Genomic DNA, 27,146 nt, shown 5'->3' with positions numbered 1-27,146 from the left:
TTTCAGCAACCTCAGTAATCATTAGACATCCGCGGAACTCACGAATTTCGAACGTCGTCAGGTGGTTGGGTTCACTTGTGTCATGCGTCTGTACACGAGATTTCCACACTCCTAAACATCCCTAGGTCCACTGTTTCCGGTGTGATAGTGGAGTGGAAATGTGAAGGGACACGTATAGCACAAAAGCGTACAGGCCGACCTCGTCTGTTGACTGAAAGAGACCGCCGGCAGTTGAAGAGGGTCGTAATGTGTAATAGGCAGATGTATATCCAGACCATCACACAGGAATCCCAAACTGCATCAGGATCCACTGCAAGTACTGTGACAGTTAGGCGGGAAGTGAGAAAACTTGGATTTCATGGTCGAGCGGCTGCTCATAAGCCACACATCACGCCGGTAAATGACAAACGACGCCTTGGACGATTGAACAGTGGAAAAACGTTGTGTGTAGTGACGAATCACGGTACACAATGTGGCGATCCGATGGCAGGGTGTGGGTATGGCGAATGCCTGGTGACCGTTATCTGCCAGTGTGTGTAGTGCCAACAGCAAAATTTGGAGGCGGTGGTGTTATGGTGTAGTCGTGTTTTTCATAGTGGGGACTTGAACCTTTTGTTGTTTTGCGTGGAACTATCACGGCACAGGCCTACGTTGATGTTTTAAACATCTGTGTGCTTCCCACTGCTGAAGAGCAATTCGGGGATGGCGACTGCATCTTTCAACACGATCGAGCACCTGTTAATAATGCACGGCCTGTGGCGGAGTGGATACATGACAATAGCATCCCTGTATTGGACTTGCCTGCACAGAGTCCTGACCTGAATCCCAACACCTTTGGGATGTTTTGGATCGCCGACTTCGTGCCAGGCCTCACCAACTGACATCGATACCTCTCCTCAGTGCAGCACTCCGGAAGAATGGGCTGCCATTCCCCAAGAAACTTTCCAGCACCTGATTGAACGTAGCGAGAGTGGAAGCTGTCATCAAGGCTAAGGGAGGGCCAACACCATATTGAATTCCAGCATTACCGATGGAGGGCACCACGAACTTGTAAGTCATTTTCAGCCAGTTGTCCGGATACTTATGATCACATAGTGTACATCGCATAAACCGAATTTTTTGCCATTTTATATCTGTCTGTCCGTGTGTTAACACCCCTTTTGCTCAGAAACGGTTAGGGATATCAAGCTCAAATTTATGTCAAATACTATGGTGTATGGTCCATTGGCGGTGTAGTTAATGTAAGGTTCTAAGTTAATGTACTTGGTCATGTATGTCACATATTTTGATACTCGAAAACTCACTCAAAAAAATGGTTCAAATGGCTCAGAGCACTATGGGAATTAACATCTTAGGTCATCAGTCCCCTAGAACTTAGAACTACTTAAACCTAACTAACCTAAGAACATCACACACATCCATGCCCGAAGCAGGATTCGAACCTGCGACCGTAGCGGTCGCGCGGTTCCAAACTGAAGCGCCTAGAACCGCTCCGCCACTTCGGCCTGCTAAAAACTCACTCATCTATATGTATAGATGTTCTGGTGGGCTATCGGTAAGACGCTGCCTAGAAAGCGACAGGTCGCAGGATCGAATCTCCGTCGGACAGCGGATTTTCCAATTTTCGTTTTAACCTAGCCTTCACCTCTCAACGGTGTGAGGAGTCGCCAGAAACAACGCGTGATTCGGATTCCACGTTAAACTGTTGGTCCCCTTTTCATGGTTGGATAAATGGGGTAGGTTAGGGACACGAAAGTCGCCGAAGTGGCGGCCAAGAGAAAGACTTGCACCATGCCATTAGGCCACACGAAATTATTATTATTAATATTATTATAATTATTTATATACATAATTTAGTTTGTGGGAACCCTCAGAGCGCGATTCCTACACGCGTTTGTTCCTGTCTAGCTCTGCCCAACTTCTTATGTTTTGTCAGTTCTGGCGGTGGACTCACGAACTGTGTCGAATTTATTGTCGGCTTTAAATACGGCTGGCCTTTACCTGGATTGGACGTTTTCTGTAACCACTCAGACTGAAAACCTATCCACGTGTGCCAGTCCTCTAGCAAACACTGAAATGAAATGAAATGCCGTGTGGCGAGTGCCTCCCGGCGGGTAGCCCTGATCGGCTGGTGCAAATCTTTTGAGGTGACCCAACTTCGGCGACTTGCGCGTCGTTGAGGATGAAATGAGGATGGTGAAGACGACACAGACACCCAGTCCCTGAGCGGAGAAAATCTCCAATCTAGCCGGGAATCGAACGTGGGCGCCGGCCGGAGTGGCCGTGCGGTTCTAGGCGCTACAGTCTGGAACCTAGCGACCGCTACGGTCGCAGGTTCGAATCCTGCCTCGGGCATGGATGTGTGTGATGTCCTTAGGTTAGTTAGGTTTAATTAGTTCTAAGTTCTAGAGGACTGATGACCTCAGAAGTTAAGTCACATAGTGCTCAGAGCCATTTGAACCATTTTCGAGCGCGGGCCCCCCGGCATGAATGGCCAGCGCGCTGTCCACTCAGTTACGGTGGCGGACAAGCAAACACTGAAAAGTGTTCTGTATTACTTACAGCCGGTGATTTTCTAGAATTCATTGCCAGTTTTAAGACGTTTAGTTTTCACGTTAATTTATCCTCCGAACGTTAGTTAAGAAATTTAGAGAGTGACTCTTATCCTTCATGACACCCCCCCCCCCCCCCCCCCCCCCACGTCCGCCGACCGAAGTGGCCGTGCGGTTAAAGGCGCAGGCGCTGCAGTCTGGAACCGCAAGACCGCTACGGTCGCAGGTTCGAATCCTGCCTTGGGCATGGATGTTTGTGATGTCCTTAGGTTAGTTAGGTTTAACTAGTTCTAAGTTCTAGGGGACTAATGACCTCAGCAGTTGAGTCCCATAGTGCTCAGAGCCATTTGAACCCCCGATTCCCCCTCCCTCCCAGCTTGGGTCCGAAGACAGCAGCAGCCGCTAACTGTGCGGTAACACTGATGCGCACGTGTCATCTTTACATACAAGCCAGCCGGGAATAATAATAAAAAAAAAATGTAACAACAGAACTGTGAGAAGAAACGATAACAGCTGTCATCTGATGTGAATGTTGACTAACGATAGTTAAGAGTGAAGCAGTTCATTAGGAAGCAGAAAGAAAATGGACAGACTGAGGGAACGGTATGGCCAGTGCATATCGTAGCTTTCAATGCACAGAACCGGTCCGAATTTGAATACAGATACCGTGTCCTCTGCGCTGCCGAGCCATACGCACTATTGCTGCCGTTCGTCCCTACAAATAACGCCTTAGCCAGAAACACTGCGCACTCTGTGCTGGTCCGCTTAATGTTCAAGAACGCGAGAGACACAGCCCCTGTTTTGAGTTCTCTGGTCACAAGTTCATACGAGTAATTACGGAGCGTACGGAATGCGTCCAAAAGACGATGCACTAGATGGCGTTGGCTGGCATAACATGCCGACAAGAAGTCATCCTTAATTAACTAAACTAAAGTCCATCCGAACAGGCCTTGAAGGCCCAACGGTACCAACCGACTGCCGTGTCATCCTCAGCCTATAGGCTTCACTGGAGGGGCATATGGTCAGCACACTGCTCTCCTGGACGTTGTCAGTTTTCGTAACCGGAGCCGCTACTTCCCCAATCAAGTAGCTCCTCAATTGGCCTCACAAGGGCTGAGTGCACCCCGTTTGCCAACAGCTCTCGACAGACTGGATGGGCACCCATCCAAGTACTAGTCAAACCCGACAGCGAGTAACTTAAGTAATTTGATGGGAACCGGTCCTACAACTGTGGCAAGACCGTTGGCACCCTTAATGAACACTGAAATATTTGCAGATGTTGTCATAGGAAACTCTGTGAAATCTCTGACATACATGGTGTGTGTCTCCTCCGCGCCTTTATGATGGATTAAGGGGAGGTTTACTATCTTTTGGTTTAAAAAATCGATATCTTTTAAATTGCACTTTTGGGTCCATAAAAGTGTTTAGAATCCACCCTTGAAACGGTTTTTCCGAATACGGAACGGAAATGTTTGTTATTCACGGTTGAACAAAAAAATGCACCTGCCTGAAATTGGCCATTTCCACGCACCAGTTATTTTCTTTCGGAGGTCGAGTTATCGTACCGATGCATGGGAGGAAACACACAAAATTCAAATGAAAGTTTGGAAGTTAGCCCCCAAGTATTTGCACTCTGGTGCGAAGACTGTGGAGTTTGCGGCTTTCCTGGCAGTGAGCAGCTTCAACGAAGGGTATTCAGCAATTCTGAAGTCACCCTGGTACTCTATTCGACGCAGTTCGCCAAGCATTCGGACGGCGACCGGATTCAGGCGGCCGAAAACCGCTTGTCACCGGCCGTACGAGCGGCTCTGGAGCAACGCAACATGGCCCAGATCGAGCAGAACGCCCGTTATGAGGAAGAGGAAGGACTAGTTTATGGACCCGGGATAGCAGATTGAACGTACGTTGCATAATATTGCATTTATGTGTAGTCAAAACTTCAAACGCGTTTTTCTCGAAATGACGTTTTTTTTTATCGCGTGATATGGTAACTTCAGATCTACTGAACCGAATGGCATGGTTCTTTGTTTCCGATGAAGATAACTAAATTGTCTAGGAGTTGTACCACTTTTATTCCGATCCATCAACTACAAATGTTTTTACTTGGCCGACGAAGTCGAAAAATCGATGAAAAACCCTATTTTTTTCAAATGGCCGCCATTTTGTTTCCTATGGTCCAAATAACTTAAGCGAGGTAAAACTCCTAAAGAATCTTATATACTTCGCTAACGTCAACTCAATATTGATTTCAGACGAGCCGGCTGACCTGTGACATAGCTCACGTGGAGGTCTACATCGAAATTTTGTTTCGTTCCGACGGAACTTCTGCCTTTGGTCTTCGACATTTCCGGTCGAAAAAATTCCAGTTTGTAGAGGAAATATCAATAAACATTTTTACCAAATTTGATATTGATATTTATAAAACACCCCGAGAAAAAAATTCTCAAAGAACATGCTTTTTTCGGGCCAAAGATAGTAAACCTCCCCTTAAGCTATGCTGTAACCCTTCAGCCAGGTGTCTGCAGAGCAATGCTAGCCCATTTTTCCCCAACAGCCGAAACCAGAGAAGGCAGTGAGGCTGGGCGCTGGCATCTGGAGCGAAGTCGATGTGCTGACACATCCCAAAGGTGTTCCATTGCGTCCAGGTCGAGACTCTGAGGAGATCAGCCCATTTCAGGAATGTTACTGTCCACAAACCATTGCCTCAAGCGCTGCTTTATGACAAGGCATCATCACGCTGATACAACCATCGTCTCCGAACTGTTTCTCTAATGAACAATGCAATAACGTGTTCATACCTTTCCCAATTTAGTGTTTTCTTAAGCGTAATAGGGGAACCACATCCTAACTATGAGAAACACCCACCCTCCCATGGCATAACACCATTGCCTCTGTACTTCATTGCTGGCAACACACACAATGCCACGCAACGATCTCCAGCCATTCGCCACACCCAAACCCTTCGGATTGACACAGGGGATTCGTAACTCCAAATCACTCCTTTCCAGCATCCACTGTCCAGTGCCGTCTCTCTTTACATCATCTTAAGCATCACTTAGCATTGACTGCAGACATGTGTGGCTTATGAGGCGCTGCTCGATCATAATAACCCACTCTTTTTAACTCCACACGCGCAGTCACAGTGCTACCTGGACTGCTTGTAGTACTTTGGAGCTCACCCTTGACTCAGTCCGCTGATTTCATACGGTTTTATACAACCACCCTCCACAATACTCGACAGTCCGTCTCTCATTACATGAGGTCTCCCTTTCTTGTTTTAGCTGTGGTTGTTCCTTCGCAACCGGCCGCGGTAGCCGAGCGGTCTAGGCGCTTCAGTCCGGAGCCGCGCGACTGCTGCGGTCGCAGGTTCGAATCCTGCCTCGGGCATGGATGTGTGTGATGTCCTTAGGTTAGTTAGGTTTAAGTAGTTCTAAGTTCTAGGGGACTGATGACCTCCGATGTTAAGTCCCATAGTGCTCAGAGCCATTTGAACCATTTTGTTCCTTCGCATTTCTACTTCAGTTCACATCACAACAGTCGACTTAGGAAGCTTTAGAATGGTTTGAATGTCCCTGCTGGAGTAGTTACGCAGGTGACATTCAACAACTAGTCAATGTTCTCAGTCACTGAACTCCTCTGACCGACCCAGTGTGCTCTTCCTGCTTCTCAACTGACAACACAACACTCACCGTCTGCTTTTGTGCTGGCGGGTCCGCCTCTTCTGACATCTAGTAACGATGATGATGATGTTTGGTTTGTGAGGCGCTCAACTGTGTAGTCGTAAGCGCCCGTACAAAATCCCAAATCTTACTCACTCCAATTTTTTACAAAGTCCAATCTAGCCACTGTCACGAATGATGATGATGAAATGATGAGGACAACACAAAAACCCTGTCCCCAGGCAGAGAAAATCTCCAACCCCGTCGGGAATCGAACTCGGGACCCCGTGATCCAGACGCAGCAATGCTAGCCACTAGACCACGAGCTGCGGACGCAAATCTAGTGATGAATTCAGCATTACAGAGTGGTGTCTGGATACGTTTGATCACATAGAGTATGTGACAACTAGAAATCGGTAAAACAACAGGAGGACAAAATCACGAAATCAGATGAACATTTGTATTGTAAGTCCACCACTTCATCAGAAGTCTCACACTCTATGGTCAGAAAAAATAGAACACCTTGAACGACTAGAGATAGGACGTTCATAGTCACAGGACATGTACATTAGTATCTTCTGAAGAGACGATTAGCATTTCAGTCACCTTGGTTCAGCATGTGTCCTGTTGCCTAGAAGACACAGCGAGATGGCATCGACGCGTATAAGGCGCGAATGGCGTCCTGTGGTATAGCCATCCAAGCTGCATTCAGCTAGTTTCAAAGTTCGTCTGTGGTGGTTGGAACTGGGTCACGACGCTGCACCCGTCGTTTCACCAGCTTCCACACATTTTCCGTTGGCGACAAGTCTGGTGATGTGGTGGTTCAGGGCAAAAGGCTGACATCCGGTGACACCGAGAAGGCACGTGTTCGTGCACCAATATGTGGTCGTGCGTTGTCTTGCTGAAAAATAGCGTCTGAGGTGTTGTACAGAAAGGACGCAGGATGGCATTCACGAAGGTCACACTGGTCACAGTGCCCTGAACACACACCAACTGTGATTTGTCGTTGTACCCTATAGCACCTCCTGGACTCGCATTCGGGAGGACGACTGTTTAATCTCGCGTCTGGCCATCCTGATTTAGGTTTTCCGTGATTTCCCTAAATCTACCCACATCATCATCTGAAAAAAATAGTGTGGCTTTTGGTACTGGACTGCTTCAACGCGAAGGTGATTTTGCATGTAAAAACGTGGATTTAGTTCAAAATGGTTCAAATGGCTCTGAGCACTATTGGACTTAACTTCTAAGGTCATCAGTCCCCTAGAACTTAGAACTACTTAAACCTAACCAACCTAAGGACATCACACACATCCATGCCCGAGGCAGAATTCGATCCTGCGACCATAGCGGTCGGGCGGTTCCAGACTGTAGCGCCTAGAACCGCTCGGCCATCCCGGCCGGCTGGCTTTAGTTATCTTCCACTTCGTTTTAACTACTTCATCAGAATTCCGCATCTGCACTGTCAAACAAATATAAGCACTTATCAGGTGTGTGAGATAAATATGTGTTTTGCGCTGGTATAATTATTTTAAGCAGAGGGGTTTTGACACCGTTGATTGAAAATGTAATGATACAATGATGTCTTTGAATTACATATAATTCCCCTCCTGTGGTACTGATTTCTCGTTACTTTGTTTCTCCCTATTTAAGTGTCACTTGTAGTAGAATGCAACGTTTGCATGAAAATGACACAGATTACAGGTTGTTTTTTTTTTTTCAGGTGTTATTGTAAGCATGGTTTCGTGCGGTTCCGAACGTTCGAGGTCAAAGTTGTTAGAAGAGACGAAATGGAATGGACAACGAGGGCAGTTTCCAGCAACAGCTTGCTGGTACTCTTCTTCCGGCTGCGAGGTGTTTACGTTAGCTGGACATGAGTTAGGAAGTGCAGGCGCGGCCACTCAAGCCGCAGGGAAGCCCCTTCAGCAAAAATGGTTCAAATGGCTCTGAGCACTATGGGACTCAACTGCTGAGGTCATTAGTCCCCTGGAACTTAGAACTAATTAAACCTAACTAACCTAAGGACATCACAAACATCCATGCCCGAGGCAGGATTCGAACCTGCGACCGTAGCGGTCTTGCGGTTCCAGGCTGCAGCGCCTTTAACCGCACGGCCACTTCGGCCGGCGCCCCTTCAGCAGCTGAAGCACGTATGCAGGTCGCAGCGAGTACCTTAGCTAAACAGATCGTCGTAAATATCAAAACATGCATTAGCTGCTAACGCATTCTGCTCAATGAGGAGTGTATAACAAGAAGAATAGGGACGCAGTGATGACAATGACCTAAAAAGCATGGAGACTCGAGGTGCATAAAAACAACCGAGTAAATATTTTTAATCCAAATACGTCTTTGAAAGGGACTAATGAAAAATATGGTTCTCTCATTTCTGTGTTAGTTCTAAATAACTGCACGTGTTTTGTGTACAACCTGTTGTAATTGCTGTATCACGCATTCTGAAATTATCAAATCGAAAAACAATTACACACTCTTCAACTCTAGGATTTTAACGCAATATTATATGCTGCACTATTTGGGCAACACAGCTATACAGTACTGCGTGAAGATCCTTGTCGTACATGTTTCTTTACTGTTAATGTTCTACCGAAAAAATGCAAGAGACGAAATTCTGAGAGAAACACTTTTGTAGTGTTGACATGCAAGGAATCACTTTGTGGCGGCCGAGTGTATGATTTTTGGTTATATATATAGTGGACAATTTTAATGCATAGTAGGGAATAAGTACAGTAAAATCTTTTAGTAAACGTTTAGGTGGCAAAGAGAGCCATGCATTGCCACTAATAACCGTGTCCTTGAATGTGACTATCAAGGTGATATGGAGGTTACCATAAAGTGACGTTTTGGAAATCAGGACCCTGATATATGATTTAAGATTTGGAAAGAGAGACAAATTTTACCTGTTCAAGGTCAGGTCAAGGTTCAATGCAGGTCAAATAAGCAAATATGTTTTTAGTTCTAGTAGGGATTAATTCGAATAGAGGACGGATACAGCAAACTACAGTCTTAGACACAAATTGGAAGGGGCATAAGGGGTTACATATCATTACCAATAAGCAAGCTCTGAAAGGTAATTATCGTAGGTCATTCGAACGTTGAGTTTCATTTAATGGAAACCCCTATTTGTGACGCCGGGTTTCGAAAGAGCGAAGAGAGATTTGAATTTTAAGTTTCAGTTGACGTTTTTACTCACAAGAGAAATACACAGCAACGTATAAATGTTATTTTGATATTTGCAAGACAGAACAAACATAAATAAAACGTAGGTCACTGAGTTACTAGTCTTTCAGTGAGTCCCTTCGTCTCCCATTCCTCGGTATGCCCCTTCCAGTTTATATCTAACGTTGCATTTTGCCGTATCCCTCCTCCGTTCCAAGTTAATCCCTACTAGAACTAAAGACACATTTACTTATTTGACTTTGGCAAGACCTTGAATAATGTATCGTTTTATAGATAAAATTTGCCGCACTTTTCAAATCTTAAATCAAACATGACTTTAAAAAAATCACTTTAACCTTGAAGTCACCTTGAAAATCACGTTCAAGATCACGGCCATCAGTAGCAATGCTTGGACCCCCTTCCCACCTACAACTTTTGTGCAAAACATTTTGTCGTATCTCTGTTTCGATGTATTCCCCATTATGGATTAAAATGGTCCACCCTGTATATACATGGAACAGAGATGAGACGCAGAAAATATATATAAATACATTTGCTGTGAATCATCTCTGTTCCGAGTTATTCCCTATTACGGATTAAAATGTCTCACCCTGTGCTCTAAAAGTAACAAACACGAATTTGTTCGCTAGTAATAAATGTTTTCTGTGCCTCACATTACAACCACAACCACAGTCTATATACTCAATCTCATTTCTGTTGTGGTTATACAGGGTGACAATTATTGAACTATATCAAATAAAATCGTCACAACTTCTGAACGGTTTGCGTTAGGACGTTCAAACTGCACAGATGGCTGCGGTATATGATGTCACTCTGAACATTGCGACAGCAGCGCCCCAAGCGGACAGAAAGCTACAATTCCGCGTATTATATTGCAAGAGTGCGAATCGTGGCGTTTGCATTGATTTGTAACACAGTTTTTGCCATAAGGAGCGTATGTACTGCTATAAAAGAATTCATTGACTAAAAACATCATTGAAATTGTCTAGGAGGTATGAAGCAGTACATTATAGGGCGGTTTATTTACGATTCTCTTGTAACATATGGTCTTTTTTAATGAATACTGTCGTTTTCTTTTAAAACAAAGAAATGACCTTTCGCAGAAAGAAGTCGTACATTTAATTCATAATGCGATGTTTTCTTCAATACCCTCCCTATCAAACAGTGATGTATAGAGCCATTTTCCTCCGGATGGGATAGTAAGTTTCATGGGTGGGCGATGGGGTTTGGTGATGTTATAAGCTTCAAATTTTAGGGATACAATACCAAAAAAATAACAGTGATACTAATAGTTAAACATTTCCCTTAATCTCTGATAATTAAATTATAAACAAGTACTAAGTATGGTACATCAAAAGTTCATTAATTATCTTAAAGGATAAAATTAAGACAATCAATGAAATAAAGTAATTGCATGGAATAGCTTACATTTACTGACTGATGACCATAGATGTTAAGTCCCATAGTGCTCAGAGCCAGAGCTTACATTTACTGCAAACTAATGCGTCAAGGCATCTTTACAGCATATGTGTTGGTGGTATCAGAAATAAAAGTTTCTGTGCATTCCCTCTCCTCTTCTGTTGACACCCTCACACATGCTTGAAGTGTATCCTCACACATCCTATTTCTTAATTTTGTCATCACCTTATTCATTGTGCTGAATTACCTTCCTACTGTGGAAGTGGAAATGGGTATCCACAGCACACGTTCAGAAAGTGTCCCTTGTGCTTCATAGCCGATGTTGGTCCTTAGATAAAAGGAGCACATCAGAAGATGAATATTTTGATTTATTACCAGCAACAAACATAAAATAACGCAGGTGTACAATAACAGCATCAACATTTTAGAGTCCTTACATGGAAATGGAAGAGGACGTAGATGAAGATGAAATGGGATGTATTATACTGCATGAAGAGTTTGACAGAGAACTGAAAGACCTAAGTCGAAACAAAGCCCAGGGAGAAGACAACATTCCTTTAGAACTACTGATAGCCTTGGGAGAGCCAGCCCTGACAAAACTCTACCATCTGGTGAGCAAGATGTATGAGACAGGCGAAATACCTTCAGACTTCAAGAAGAATATAATAATTACAATCCCAAAGAAAGCAGGTGTTGACAGGACTGAAAATTACTGAACTATCAGTTTAATAAGTCACGGTTGCAAAATACTAACACGAATTCTATACAGACGAATGGAAAAACTGGTAGAAGCCGACCTCGAGGAAGATCAGTTTGGATTCCGTAGAAATGTTGGAACACGTGAGGCAATACTAACCCTACGACTTATCCTAGAAAACAGATTAAGGCAGGGCAAACCTACGCTTCCACCATTTGTAGACTTAGAGAAAGCTTTTGAGAATGTTGACTGGAATACTCTTTTTCAAATTCTGAAGGTGGCAGGGGCAAAATACAGGGAGCGAAAGGCTATTTACCATTTGTACAGGAACCAGATGGCAGTTATAACAGTCGAGGAGCGTGAAAGGGGAGCAGTGGTTGGGAAGGGAGTGAGACAGGGTTGTATCCTATCCCCGATGTTATTCAATCTGTATATTGAGCAAGCAGTAAAGGAAACAAAAGAAAAATTCGGAGTAGGAATTAAAATCCACGGAGAAGAAATAAAAACTTTGAGGTTTGCCGATGACATTGTATTTCTGTCAGAGACAGCAAAGGACCTGGAAGAGCAGTTGAACGGAATGGACAGTGTCTTGAAAGGAGGACATAAGATGAACATCAACAAAAGCAAAACGAATATAATGGAATATAGTCGAATTAAATCTGGTGATGCTGAGGGAATTAGATTAGGAAATGAGACACTTAAAGTAGTAGACGAGTTTTGCTATTTGGGAGCAAAATAGCTGATGATGGTCGAAGTAGAGAGTATGTAAAATGTAGACTGGCAATAGCAAGGGAAGCATTTCTGAAGAAGAGAAATTTGCTAACATCGAGTATATATGTAAGTGTCAGGAAGTCGTTTCTGAATATATTTGTATGGAGTGTAGCCATATATGGAAGCGAAACATGGACGATTAATAATTTAGACAAGACGAGAATAGAAGCTTTCGAGATGTGGTGCTACAGAAGAATCCTGAAGCTTAGATGGGTGGATCACGTAACTAACAAGGAGGTACTGAACAGAATTGGGGAGAAGAGAAATTTGTGGCACAACTCGACTACAACAAGAAGTCGGTTGGTAGGACATGTTCTGAGGCATCAAGAGATCATCCATTTAGTATTGGAGGGCAGCGTTGAGGGTAAAAATCGTAGAGGGAGACCAAGAGATGAATACACTAAGCAGATTCAGAAGGATGTAGGTTGCAGTAGGTACCTCGAGATGAAGAAGCTTGCGCGGGATAGAGTTGCATGGAGAGCTGCATCAAACCAGTCTCTGGACTGAAGACCACAACAACAACAACATCAAGCACATTCTTTTATTACCATTATCACTAAATTCTTGATTGTTTTAAATCTTCCAAAATATGCGCCTAGTTCTATCACATTTGCATCGCGAATAGCACACTTTTAGTTTCATCCACTTGTAGTTTTTCAGTTTTACTTAGTGTTTCATTTTCCTCTCCATGTTCATCGCAACTTCAGTTGCAGTCTATGTGTCACCCAAATTTTCCGGAATTCCTGAAACAAGTCCAGATTGTTGTGAAATTTTTGAGTGATTGTTCTTGCAAAACTTTGCTTAAGTTTGAGGCCCCATTTAATGTATCGCCCAAATTAACCAAACCTATAATGAAATTATAATCACCATTCTAACAAGATTCCTCCCGCCAGACTTGCTGAACCCGCACCTTCTTGTGCACCATGATAACTGACTTGCTTATAGGAATATAGCGTGTTCTCAACCAGCAAGTGTCAACAGCTTTAGATATTTTTTAAACAGTTTGTTCTAAAATACATTGAATTTCACGCATTGCATTTTCTCATCCAGGAGAAGCCTGAAAAAGTTATAAATGTTGTTAACAATATGTTATGTGTAATTTATTATTTTTTAATTTCATTCATTCATTCATATCATTTTTGCCGTTATGGACAGTGTTTGAACTCAAATATGTAATGATGACACAATTTTCAACTTCTTTCCTTTCTTCCTTTTCTCTTCCCAAGATCTCTTCATCCTCTGACTATGCTCTTGTTTCCTTTGTTCCGTCCATAATGCTCCCGTCTTCCTCTTCTCATTTACCATAAATTTTGCGTTCCTAAATTTGTTCCTGAAGTCCTTTTTATCTTTTATCATTTGTTTGTTGATCCCCAGCTGCCTTATGTCTTCCTATAGTTCATGATACCAATTTGTTTTAAGGCTTGAATGTTTTACTCCATCAAAGATTCTCTTTATAAGTCTGGTGTTGTCCATTCTCTGTATGTGTCCGTAGAAATTTAGTCTGCGTTTTCTGATCGTGTCTGTGAGTCTGTCAGTGTGTTGGTATAACTCATTGGTAGGTCTTTTCATCCATATGCCATCTTTGCGTATTGGTCCGAATATTTTGCTGAGAAATTTGCGTTCTATTTTTTCTGTCTCTATAATGCCTGATACTCCAATTGTGGTCGTTTCTGACGCATATGGTACTCCCGATAATACAGCTGTTTTGTAATGTCTAATTTTGGCCTGTCTTGATATACTTTTCTTATTATAATGTGACCATGTGAGTTTGTATGCTTTCTGGAGTCTTTCTGCTCGTTCTATGTTGGTTGCCTTGTTTGATCCTGCCGGCCGGGGTGGTCATGCTGTTATAGGCGCTACAGTCTGGAACCGCGTGACCGCTACGGTCGCAGGTTCGAATCCTGCCTCGGGCATGGATGTGTGTGATGTCCTTAGGTTAGTTAGGTTTAAGTAGTTCTAAGTTCTAGGGGACTGATGACCTTGGAAGTTAAGTCCCATAGTGCTCAGAGCCATTTGAACCACTTTTTTGTTTGATCCTCCTATTTGCATGCATTCCCCTAAATATTTAAATTTTTCGACTCTTTTTACGGATCCACACATCGTTTGCATGATGTGTACATTGTTGGTTTGTCGTTCCATGTATTGAGTCTTCTCATACTATATCTGTAGACTTGTTTTGGCAGCTATTTCATGTATATGTTCCTGTGCTTCCTTTGCCTCCTGTGTGTTATTACTAAGTATGGCTATGCCATCTGCAAATGCCAGACATTTTATGATTGTAATTGTTTCACGTGTGCTTCCTAGCTACATTCCTTTAGCTTGTTCTTCCCATTGTTTGACAACTTTGTCTAAGACTATGTTAAACAGGATTGGTGAAAGCCCATCTCCTTGTCGGACAGCTGTGTGTATCTGCAAGGGTTCCGAAATTTCTCCCATGAACTTAACCTTCGAGGTGGTGTCTGTAAGCGTCTGTTCTATAATTGCCCTGATTTTTCTGTCGATGCCATATTCTTCCAGTACGTCAAAGAGCGTTTGTCGGTCTATGGAGTCGTATGCTTTTTTAAAGTCAACAAACGTAACAACAGTGTTTCTTTTTAAATTTATTTTTTATGTCGTTATTTATTTAATCTGATCTGATTAGGGCTATCTACATGTACACAGATACTCCGCAAGCCACAGTACAGTGCGTGGCGGAGGGTACCCTGTACAACTATTTGTCATTTCCTTTTCTGTTCCGCCCGCAAATAGAGCGAGGGAAAAACGACTGTCTATACGCCTACATATGAGCCCTAATTTCTCGTATCTTATCTTTGTGGTCCTTACGTGCATTGTACGTTGGCGGCAGTAGAATCGTTCGACAGTCAGCTTCAAATGCCAGTTCCCTAAATTTTCTCAATAGTGTTTCTCGGAAAGAACGTCGCTTTCCCTCCAGGGCTTCCCGTTTGAGTCACCGAAGCATCTTCGTAACACTTACGTGTTGTTAAAACCTACCGGTGACAAATCTAACTGCCAGCCTCTGAATTTCTTCGATGTTCTTCCTTCAATTCGACCTGATACGGATTCCTAACACTCAAGTAGTATCCAGAATGAGATTTTCACTCTCCAGGGGAGAGTGCGCTGGTACGAAGCTTCCTGGAAGATCAAAACTGTGTGCCGGACCGAGATTCGAACTCGGGACTCTTGCCTTCCGCGGGCAAGTGCTCTACCAACTGTTAAGTTTGGAAGGTAGGAGACGAGGTACTGGCAGAAGTAAAGCTGTGAAGACGGGGCGTCAGTCGTGCTTGGGTAGCTCAGTTGGTAGAGCACTAGCCCGCGGAAGGCAAGGGTCCCGAGTTCGAGTCTCGGTCCGGCACACAGTTTTGATCTGTCAGGAAGTTTCGCTCAAGTAGTACTCAAAAATAGGTCGTACCAGCGTCCTGTATGCGTTTTCCTTTACAGGCGAACCACTCTTTCCTATAATTCTCCCTATAAACCGAAGTCAACCATTTGTCTTCCCTCCCACAGTTTTCTCATACTCGTTCCACCCCATATGGCTTTGCAACGTTACGCCCACATATTTAACGAGTTGACTGTGTCAAGTGGGACGCTAGTAACACTGTGTCCGAATATTACAGTTTTGTTCTTCCCTCTCATCCGCATTAATTAATGTTTTTCCACATTTAGGCCTAGACGCCATTCATCACATCAACTGGAAATTTTGTCTAAGTCGTCTTGTATCTTCCTACAGTCACTCAACTTCGACACCTTACCGTACACCACGGCATCTTCAGCAAACAACCCCAGGTTGCTGCCCACCCTGTCCGCCTAATCATTTAATTATACAGAGAACAACAGTGGTCCTATCAGACTTCCTTGGGGAACTCCTGGCGATACCCTTGTCTCTGATGTACACTCGCAGTCGAGGACAACGTACTGAGTTCTATTATTTAAGAAGTCTTCGACTCACTCACATATCAGTGAACTTATTCCATATGCTCGTACCTTCGTTGACAGCCTGCGATGGGGCACCGTGTCCGTCCGAAAATCTAGAGATATAGAATCTGCCTGTTGTCCTTCATCCATGGTTCTCAGAATATCCTGTGAGAAAAGGGCGAGCTGAGCTTCACACGAGCAATGCTTTCTAAAATCATGCTGATTCGTGGTCATAAGCTTTTCAGTCCCAAGGAAGTTTATTATATTCGAACTGAGAATCTGTTCAAGGATTCTACAGCAAACTGAAGTTAGGAATACTAGTCTGTAATTTTGCAAGTCCGTTCTTTTACCTTTCTTGTATAGTTAAGCCACATGCGCTTTTCTCCAGTAGCTGGGATTTTGTGCTTGGCTAGAAATTCACGATTAATGCAAGCTAGGTAAGGGGCCAGTGCTGTAGAGTTAAAAAATGGTTCGAATGGCTCTGAGCACTATGGGACTTAATATCTATGGTCATCAGTCCCATAGAAGTTAGAACTACTTAAACCTAACTAACCTAAGGACATCACACAACACCCAGTCGTCACGAGGCAAAGAAAATCCCTGACCCCGCCGGGAATCGAACCCGGGGGTGGGAAGCGAGAACGCTACCGCACGACCACGAGCTGCGGACCCAAGTGCTGTAGAGTACTCTTTGTGAAATCAATCTGGGATTCCATCCATACCTGGTGATTTATTTTTTTTCAAATATTTCAGTTGTTTCTCTAACAAGGGAACCTCCCCATCGCACCCCCCTCAGATTTAGTTATAAGTTGGCACAGTGGATAGGCCTTGAAAAACTGAACACAGATCAATCAAGAAAACAGGAAGAAGTTGTGTGGAACTATGAAAAAAATAAGCAAAATACACAAACTGAGTAGTCTATATGCAACATATGCAACATCAAGGACACTCTGAAATCAGGAGCGCCGTGGTCCCGTGGTTAGCGTGAGCAGTAGTGGAACGAGAGATCCGTGGTTCAAGTCCTCCCTCGAGTGAAAAATTTAATTTCTTTATTTTCGCAGTTATGATCTGTCCGTTCGTTCATTGACGTCTTTGTTCACTGTAATAAGTTTAGTGTCTGTGTTTTGCGACCGCACCGCAAAACCGTGCGATTAGTAGACGAAAGGACGTGCCTCTCCAATGGAAACCGAAAACATTTGATCGCAAGGTCATAAGTCAACCGATTCTTCCACAGGAAAACACGTCTGATATATTCTATACGACACTGGTGACGGCATGTGCGTCACATGACAGGAATATGTTGTCGACCCACCTAACTTGTACACTTGACGAATATGTAAAAAGATTCTTCTACCTTGCCCGATTTAGGTTTTCTTGTGGATGTGATAATCACTCCCAAAAAAGTGATGAAAACATAAGAGTTTGTCACATAAACTGCAACAAATGACTGCAACAGTCGCACAGTTTTCCCTGTGCTCTGTCAAAACATATTTTTTAACGTTTTCAAATTTTTCCGTGTGTAGACCGTCAAATCCTGCATATGTCCAAGCAAATATGAACATGTCCTGGAATTTTGGAGAACGAAGTTGATTGTGTGTGTGTGTGCCTGAACTTTGATAATTGTCTGAAAATAGGTTCCCCAGCTGTTCACGCTAACCACATGACCACGCCGCTACTGAAGTATTACTATCCTTAATGTTACATATCTTGAGCATGGACTACTCAGTTTGTATATTTTGCTTATTTTTTCCATAGTTCCACACAACTTCTTCCTGTTTTCTCGATTGAACTGTGTTCAGTTTTTCAAGGCCTATCCACTGTGCCAACTTATAACTAAATCTGAGGGGGGTGCGATGGGGAGGTTCCCTTGTAAGCCAGGTATGAGTATTTCTATGTCGTCCAAACGGGAATCTGTTCGATTGTCAAATGTTGCATGTTTGTCCGGTTCTCCTGTGGGAACGATTTCTTGAAAGTGAAATTTAAAACTTCGGCTTTCGTTTTGCTATCTTCAACTGTCACACCAGACTGGTCAACAAGGGACTCAATGGAATCCTTCGACCCCCTTAGCGATTTTACGTAAGACCAGAATTTTCTCGTGTTCTCTGCCAGATCATTTGCTAAGGTGTGACGGTTGGTAGTTGTTGTATGCTTCGCGCATAGATCTTTCCACAGTCCCGCGAACCTCTACTAACATTCGCTTGTCATCATTTGTGCGTCTCCTTTTGAACCTAGAATGGAACAGCCTCTGCATCCTCAGCATCCGCCGAATTTCGTTATTAAGCCATGGTGGTTCTGTTCCATCCTTTATCCACTTACTAGGCACGAACTCTCCAGACCACGATTTTCAGTCTGCTTAAACTTTCCTCATAATTCCTCTACATCTACATTACTGGAACTAAGTGATGTCTAATGGTTCAAATGGCTCTGAGCACTACGGGACTTAACATCTGAGGTCATCATTCCCCTAGAACTTAGAACTACTTAAAACCTAACCAACCTGAGGACATCACACACATCCATGCCCGAGGCAGGATTCGAACCTGCGACCATAGCAGTCACGCGGTTCCGGACGGCTTCACCTAGAACCGCTTGGCCACCGCGGCCGGATGAGTGATGTCAATGCAACGTCTAAGCTAGTCGTTAATAACTGTTTATCGCTGTGTCTAGCAGAAACACTGTCCGAGCGTTCTTGACTGATTTATTAACTTTCGTTATCATAGTTACTATAATGACTCCATGATCGCTAATCCCCGTTTCTATACTGACACTGTTGATTAGGCCCGGCCTATTTGTAGCTTAGATATGTGCATTGCCCTCTCTTGCATCGGACCAGGGTTTAACTCATACAGCGCCTCTTTTACATCATAATTAGCTAAGAAATATTAATTTGCATATGACGGCTATTATTAAAATGATACGAATGTCTGAAGTGGCAGTGTGACTAGCGGCTAGCCTTGCTACCTTTGGATCACAGGGTCCCGGGTTCGATTCCCGGGCGGGCTGATGATACTCTCTGCCCTGGGGCTGGCTGTTTGTATTGTAATCATCATTTCATCATTCATGACAGTGGCTACATTGAATTGTGTAAAAATTGGACTGTGTCCAAAATTGGGACTTTGTATGGGTGCTGATGACTGCGCAGTTGAGTGCCCCACAAACCAAACATTATCATCATCACTGACTATGAACTAATAAAGTTAATACTGGCACTACTTGTATTACTCCAGCTGCTGCCACTAATAGTGATAATAGTAATAATAAAAATAATGACGATAATGGTAGCTGCAGATATTAGAATAATTTATACGTGTACAAAATAGATGTTTTCTGATATAACGAGTTCTTGGGTGGAGGAAACTTAAGGGTACTGCATCGGCTAAGAATATTGGGACGGTGACAAGTGCGTACAGGGACAGTGTTAATCCTTATCGTTGCTTTAGTAGGCGTGTCATTAACTGTCTTCTGAAGCTGGAGTTTCATTTCTTTAATATAATGCAGGAGGTTATTCCAGAGTCGGGTTCCTGCTGCTGAGAAGGCCTTCAAGACAGCGGCTGAATGATAGAGAGGGAAAGAAAGGATTTTCTCTAATGGGGGCGGGTGTTTCTGCCATGTTGGTCAGACGAGGGCGTTGAGGTCTGAGGTCGAGGGGAGATATGAGGGGCAGTGTTCACTGATAAGACAGTAGAGAAGACAGAGGGCATGGAAATTTCTGAGCTTGACTGTACGTAGCAGGATAGTTGTGCATAATTTATGATGGTGAAATGTGATCAAATAGTCGATTATCACAAAAACAACGAACGCTGGCATTCATAACTAATTCCAGGCGCCGTCAGCTTTCTTGAGAAATGCAGTGCAAGATAACATCGCTGTAATCAGTAGCATTTGGAAGCATAAGTGTTTGTACAAGTTTCTTTTTCAGGTCAAGAGGGAAGACCTTTTTATATTTTTGTAGGGCATGGAGAAATGTTGATGCCTTCTTGCATGTTGCAATTACGTTTTCAATACAGTTTAGATTTTCAACTGTTATTAGTCCTGGGCTCTTTACTGATGGAGAGAAGCCAATATTTGTTCTATTTAGGGTTAGAGATTAGATGGATTCCCAATTTATCGGGCTAATGAGCCTAGAATGACCGATGCATTTTCAGTTTCATTTTGTTAAATTATTTAACCATGAATTGGAGTGTTTAATACCCGAAATTTACTGTTTTCAAGTGCAACGGCTTTTGCTTGTTTTTATGACTAGACGTGCTTTTTACTTTTCCCATGCTTCTAGTCGCTTTTCTATAGTTAGTGAAAGTTACAGAAATGAACACTCACCCTATTTTTTGTAGATCTTTCATATCATTTTTTAAAATGTATTTCACACAATTTGCAAAATATGTTTCAAATGGCTCTGAGCACTGTGGGACTTCACTTCTGAGGTCATCAGTCCCCTAGAACGTAGAACTGCTTAAACCTAACTAACCTAAGGACATCACACACATCCATGCCCAAGGCAGGATTCGAGCCAGTGCAACCAATTTTACTTACACCTCCCTTTTAGCTAGTACTTAGTCTCGCGTCCAACTCTTTGTTTAGAATGATGACCTAAGGATGGGTGAGAAATAGTACATTTATCGTTCGCATACTGAGGAAGAATAACTGAAAATTCAGTAAGCAATTCACCATCACAGTCACTAACTATTTTTTCAGTAAATTCACACTCATCTATGTCTTCTGCAATAGCCGTCTTTGTTAGAAACGAAAGCAAAAGTTAGTCGTTTCGATTTCGTATTTTGGCAATAACTGTTTTTTCATACATAACTAATTGACGAAGAACTCGCGGACATTGCGTAATCACATCACTCTTCCATAGTAAACTCTTGACTGACAAACTGTTAAAACAGCTGAATACAGGCAGCTGAAACTTATTACAAAAATGGAAGCTTATTATTATCATAGGGTGTAGCAGCCCAGCGAGCGGCAGCCTTTGTTCTTCGATAAATCCCTTTTTCCGCGTATCAGTATATGCAAAGTTGTCACGACTTACACATTATGTTTTGTAAACTACGTGGACAGCAGTCGCCGGCACAATCGAAATTTGTCAAAAAAACACAAGACTATTAGTTATTGCATTAAACCAGACATATGGAAACTTAAATTCATACATTACTTTAGCTTTTAATTTTATATATCGATGGATATGAATTTCTAGGGAGCGAATTTTTAATTTTCGTGGTAAGGGGGGAGGTCGGATTTTCCCCACCGGGCCACGCCTGAACCCATCACTGCTGTCAGATTAGTGAATGTGGAACGCAAGAAACCTGTGTCAATGGTAATCAATACCCACGTTATTTGACGTACAGAATAATCCATCTCAACTGTAGCTGAAGTGAAGACCACACAGACGTGATAATGAAACGTGAAAAATAATAAAAGTTTCATGACACAGAAGAAACCAATGCCACAATTATTGTTACATTTGAGCCACAAACGGCAATAATTTTCAACACATTCCCTTTGAAGCAAAAGTAATTGCATTTGCAATTAGGAAGCCGAGTGATGTGCAAGAATGTGCGAATCGTTAGATCCCACAAAACAACGTTACGTATCAAGGAAAGTGCCTATCAAAATAAGAACAGATAACAACGCAAACAAATGCTTCTCATGGATTAAGTATGTGCTTATATTCCCTTGCTTTCAGCAGAGTAAGCTGCAGTTATACCATACTCGATAGTATTTCTTCGTGAATATGTTGTTTTTTACGTCACTGAAACAGCGAATTCCGCATTTTTCACATTTATTTCACAATCGTTCATGTCTGTTGATCACTGATGCTGGTAACGCAAAATATAATAATTATTTCGTTAATCAAGTAAGACAGTAATTAGAAGCAAACAGTATTAAAGCGGGCTTTCTCGCCGCTAGAGGCGCTATTGTAGTTCCAGCTGCCACACGGTACTGTAATAATTTTCATAGTAGTGAGTATCGCGACTGTATATGTTAGACTGTGGTATAACCATCATCGTAACTCTTTCGTAGATGTGCAGCTCCATTGTTCGGACTTCGAAAGTCTGCCGAACTTCCTGCCATTCTTCTCTAGGTAATAAAGCCTAGTGGGAAACCTGTTATTCAATAGTTAATTTATGTTACAGTTGAGAATTAGTAGTTGACTTACTGCTGGGGCAATAATTAATTCTCAGTTTGGCAAGCTGTGAGGTAATGTGCGAGGGAAATAAATGTGCTAAGCCAGACAGAAGCTGCCAGTGAAGTAAAACTTTCAACTCATTGGTGGGACTTTGTTACTAATTTGTTGGAGTGTTGTTGACAAACTCGGCCTACCGTAACACAGTGGCAACTCGGCCTCCACAACGACAGTGACGAGGCCTTTACAAAACTGGCGATGAGGCTTTACAAAAATAAGTTCTTTTAAAAAATGACATAAAATCGCGCAAGTGTATACGATGGGTGTGCTAATAACATCTGAAAAAAGGGCAGAAGTTTAAGCATTCGTTGATCAACTGTATGACTAAAGTAATCAGAGCAAAATATTAAAGAAAATACATAAATAGAAATAACCCTTATTGTATGATTACACGATTTCAAAACAATCACTGGAAGCAGCTACTTCCATAAAATATCTACGAATACGCATACGGAGTGATTTGAAGCGAACAACCACATGTAATTAATCACTAGTAAGGAAGATGTCAGATTGAGATTCATTCTGTAAATCTGCAGGAAATGTAGCCCATCATCAAAGAAAGTAGCTTACGAAAGTCTCGTTCGACCAATACTTGAATATCGCTCGTCAGTGTGGCATAGGATTCATAGAGGAAATAGGCAAATTCCACAGAAGATCACCGCGGTTGGTTATAAGTTTATTTACCAAGCGCGAAAGCGTCAGGCCTGTTCCACACGTACACAGTTCCATTCTGTTCGGTTCGTTTTCGGTTCCTTTTCGGTCGCTACCGACAATTGTGAAACGGTGCTTCGATTTCTATTCGGTGCCTGAAAGAAACGGCACAGCACCGAATACTCCCTGGACCCGAATAGGTTTCATCTGGTTTTTATAAGGTTAGAACTCATGTACAAGGAACAGAAAGCATTCAAGGTTTCCACATACGCACGGTTCAGTTTGTGCTTTAACGCGATAGCGAGTGGGTGTCTTTAAAAATTATCTCTGATTATCATTTTTTACGGTTTTTGTCGCAGTTTTTCTGATAAAATGAGTGAATTATCAGATGTTGATGTTGATCGCCTGATATCTGCAGTGCAATCTAAACCAGTGTTATGGGACAAAACTTGTGAAAAATATGACGATAAATTTAAGATACAGGAAGCCCGGAAAGACGTTTGTGTTGAAATTTTTAACCACTTTGATGAATCTGACGTCACAAAATAAATGGAATTGGTTAAGTAATGAAGAATTCATTTCTTCGAGTAAGAGACGTAGCACATTAGGGGAATTGGTAAACTCACGACGAGTTTGAGGTCATTTAAAACTAAATGATCTGAAAATTAACAAAATAACCAATGTTTATTTAAAGTACATATCAAATTATAATACGGCACATAATTTTTGTCATAAGTATTAAGGTAAATCAGATTTTAGAAAATTGCTGACTCACTGATTCCACTGCATTCATTAAATAATCTTTCAATTCATCTCTTGCATTTTTTGTAACATAGTTGCCTGATTTCTCCTCACTTCACCAGAGGGGACATCTTCAAAACCCTAGATGGACAAAGTGTTTTCTATTTCAAAACCATCTCGGTCTCGTTCGGAATTGTGCAGATCTACACAAGCTTTCACTATATATCCGTAGCATAGTCAGGATCCAAGTTAATTGCGCGATGGAAGATCCTCCATTTGTATCTAAGTATTCCAAAAGTGCATTCCACGTACCTGCGAGCGCTGCACACACGAAAGTTGTAGGTCCTTTTCGCTACCGTCAAACTATTTCCACTGAACGGTTTGAGGAAATGCTAATGGAAGCCGAAAGCATCATCTCCAGTGAGGTAGTGAGGCACTTTGTGGTTCTGCGCGTCTGGAAGATACTTGTCCTGAGGTAGGTCTATGGTACCGTTAATGACAGATCGCCACAATCCATCAGAACTATAGACGAATATTCTTTATAGTTGATATGCATCGAGTTGAGAGAGTGGACGATCCTTATATATTTCGCATCAAGGGCGCCCAAGTAGTTCGGGAAATTAGCGATAGATTCCAATTGCTGGACAATTGATTCTCATTTCTTCTTATCTGGAGCAGGAATGCATTCCAGTCGTAATATCATCCAGATTGCACAACAAACCTCTCTGACGATCGTGCTTAAAGTCGAAATACCGAGGAGATAAGTGTAACGCATATCTGAGAAAGTGCAACCACTTGCCAAATACCTAAAACAGAAAAGCAAAACCACTAGATTAAAAATAATTAAAATATTGTAACGCAAGTTGTTACAGAGAGCACGAACGAGAGATTGACAGATCTTGTGATCAATAAAATTATTGTTTTTTCAGGTAAACACGTTCTGAAAAAGTGGACGCAAGTCAGAGACTCGTACCGAAAATCAATTTGAGAAACTAAGGATAAATCAGGAGCAGGGCCATCAAAAGCAAAATCCTACATTAATGCATTTCAGTTGCAGTTCCTGACGAAAATATTTAAAGAAAGAGAAACAGAGGACACTCTCTCAAAATATTGGTGATAATGATGGTGCTGTTGCCGATGTAACTGTTGAAAATAATGATTAATTATTCAAAATAGTTACCAACCGTGCACAGGCAGTGACGACTCCAGCGAGCGACCAAATGGTGTAAATTGCCCTGAAGATGACCCCATCGCGGGCTGAAACCTGTTGGCGGCATAATAAATAATGTGATTGTGACTGTCATTTTTAATAATTGATTATAAGTAAATTAATCGCTGTTTTATCTCCGTACAACTATGTTGTCTAAAAATTTATGAAAATGATAAGATATCTATACAGTGAGCTCCAAGCGCACCACGTTATGCAGCAACAGCTGAAAGACCTGAACAGTCTTTCAAACAATTTGCATTAAAAAAACGGAAAATGGGTTCTGTTGAATTAGAAATAATCGCAGCCCTGAAGGAAACACCAAATCGGCACCCTTTGTTTTTTAAAAGGGTTACTCCCTTCCCTTGATGATTTCGATGAATTTGACACACTTGATTTTCAAATGGGGGTGCTAAAAGTAGTAAAGAAAATCAGGCAGCGGAAGCATCGTCTCCCGTCTACACCCGATACACCCCCTGCCTCTCCATCTAGTACCCCACTGACGGTCACTAATCAGTATGTACAGAGCCAGCCGAATATGCAGCACATTGCGACAGCCTACATGAAGCCAGTTTATTCACAAGTGTGCGCTGTCCAGTTATACGAGGACTCACACTAGCCTGGCCTGAACTGTCGTCACAGTTCTTCTCCCGATGAGAACTCAGAATATGCGTTTCATAATTTGTAAAACATCACTTCGCTTTCCCTTGTATTTACTCTGACCTACTATTTGTAAACTTACGTTATTTCACTTTTATATTAAAATCTAAACAAAAAAGAGACACTTTCAAAAATTGTGATAATTGTACTGTCTTACCTCAGAGTTACGGCCAGCATCTGAATCGGTTGAATACATTCCCTCAAAAATCTATCTTGTCATTGAAAACAGTCCTTCAGTTTCATAAGTAATTCATCAAATGATTTCATTGACATCCTGAAGTAATTAAAAAATGTCCTAGTGCTCTCGCAGCTTCGGGAAAATGGTGTAAAATGCTTCAGATTCCTGCCCTAAAGCGATGAGAGAGCGCTCCCAATGAAACCTAGCACTCCTGCTTTGTTTTTTTATTCTTCTATAGAGACACAACATGGCAACAACTTGACTTCTCTCCATGATCACTACTCAGCCTATCATCATCATCATCATAATTTAATTCTGATTATGCCTTTTAGCGTTCAGTCTGGAGCATAGTCCCCCTTATAAAATTCCTCCATGATCCCCTATTCACTGCTAACATTGGTGCCTCTTCTGATGTTAAGCCTATTACTTTAAAATCATTCTTAACCGAATCCAGGTACCTTCTCCTTGGTCTACCCCGACTCCTCCTACCTTCTACTGCTGAACCCATGAGTCTCTTGGGTAACCTTGCTTCTCCCATGCGTGTAACATGACCCCACCATCTAAGCCTGTTCGCCCTGACTGCTACATCTATAGAGTTCATTCCCAGTTTTTCTTTGATTTCCTCATAGTGGACACCCTCCTGCCATTGTTCCCATCTACTAGTACCTGCATTCATCCCAGCTACTTTCATATCCGTAACCTCAACCTTATTGATAAGGTAACCTGAATCCACCCAGCTTTCGCTCCCATACAACAAAGTTCAGCCTATGTGTGGAAGAAAACACAAAACCTAATATGACCCCTGTGAGGGGCGTGTATGTGTGAAAGGGTGTCATTCGTTTTCGGTTGCGACTGAAAACGAATCTTACCGAACCGAACCGAATGGAACCGAATCCGTATGAAACAGGCCTCACGGTGATGCTCAGTCAACACCAGCGGCCGTCAGTCGTTATGCGTCGTGGTGTGGTCTACAGTCAAAATTTCGAGAGCGTACGTTCCTAGACGAGTCGACCAATATATTGCCTCCTCTTACATACATTTCGCGAAAACACCATGACGTTTGCTTACCAGCAATTATTGTTCTTCCTGCGAATCATTAGCGATTGGAACAGGAAAAGGGAAAAGTGACTGTTAAACAAAGATTCCTTCGTCCAGCACCGTAAGGTAGAGGTAGATGTATATATAGGAGACCATCTGCCGTGACGTTGTTAGGTGATCATCCTGGCACTCCGCAGAAGTGATTTAGAGAAACAGCAGGAAGGCAAAAATAAGATGGCTCCACCTATACTCGAATCCCGCGCAGCTCGAATACTGTGTCAGCTC

The 27,146-nt window shown here is 42.5% G+C and overlaps 1 pseudogene; it reads left to right on the top strand.

Annotated features, from left to right (window-relative positions):
- The first annotated feature begins 23,409 nt into the window (after nucleotides 1-23,409).
- Nucleotides 23,410-25,604, top strand: LOC124545753 (annotated as a pseudogene).
- The last annotated feature ends 1,542 nt before the right edge of the window (nucleotides 25,605-27,146 follow it).

The sequence above is a fragment of the Schistocerca americana genome, chromosome 8 (assembly GCF_021461395.2).
Source record: "Schistocerca americana isolate TAMUIC-IGC-003095 chromosome 8, iqSchAmer2.1, whole genome shotgun sequence".
Classification (NCBI taxonomy): domain Eukaryota; kingdom Metazoa; phylum Arthropoda; class Insecta; order Orthoptera; family Acrididae; genus Schistocerca; species Schistocerca americana.
The sequence above is the reverse complement of the archived record's forward strand: the minus strand, read 5'-3'. Positions and strand labels throughout refer to the sequence as shown.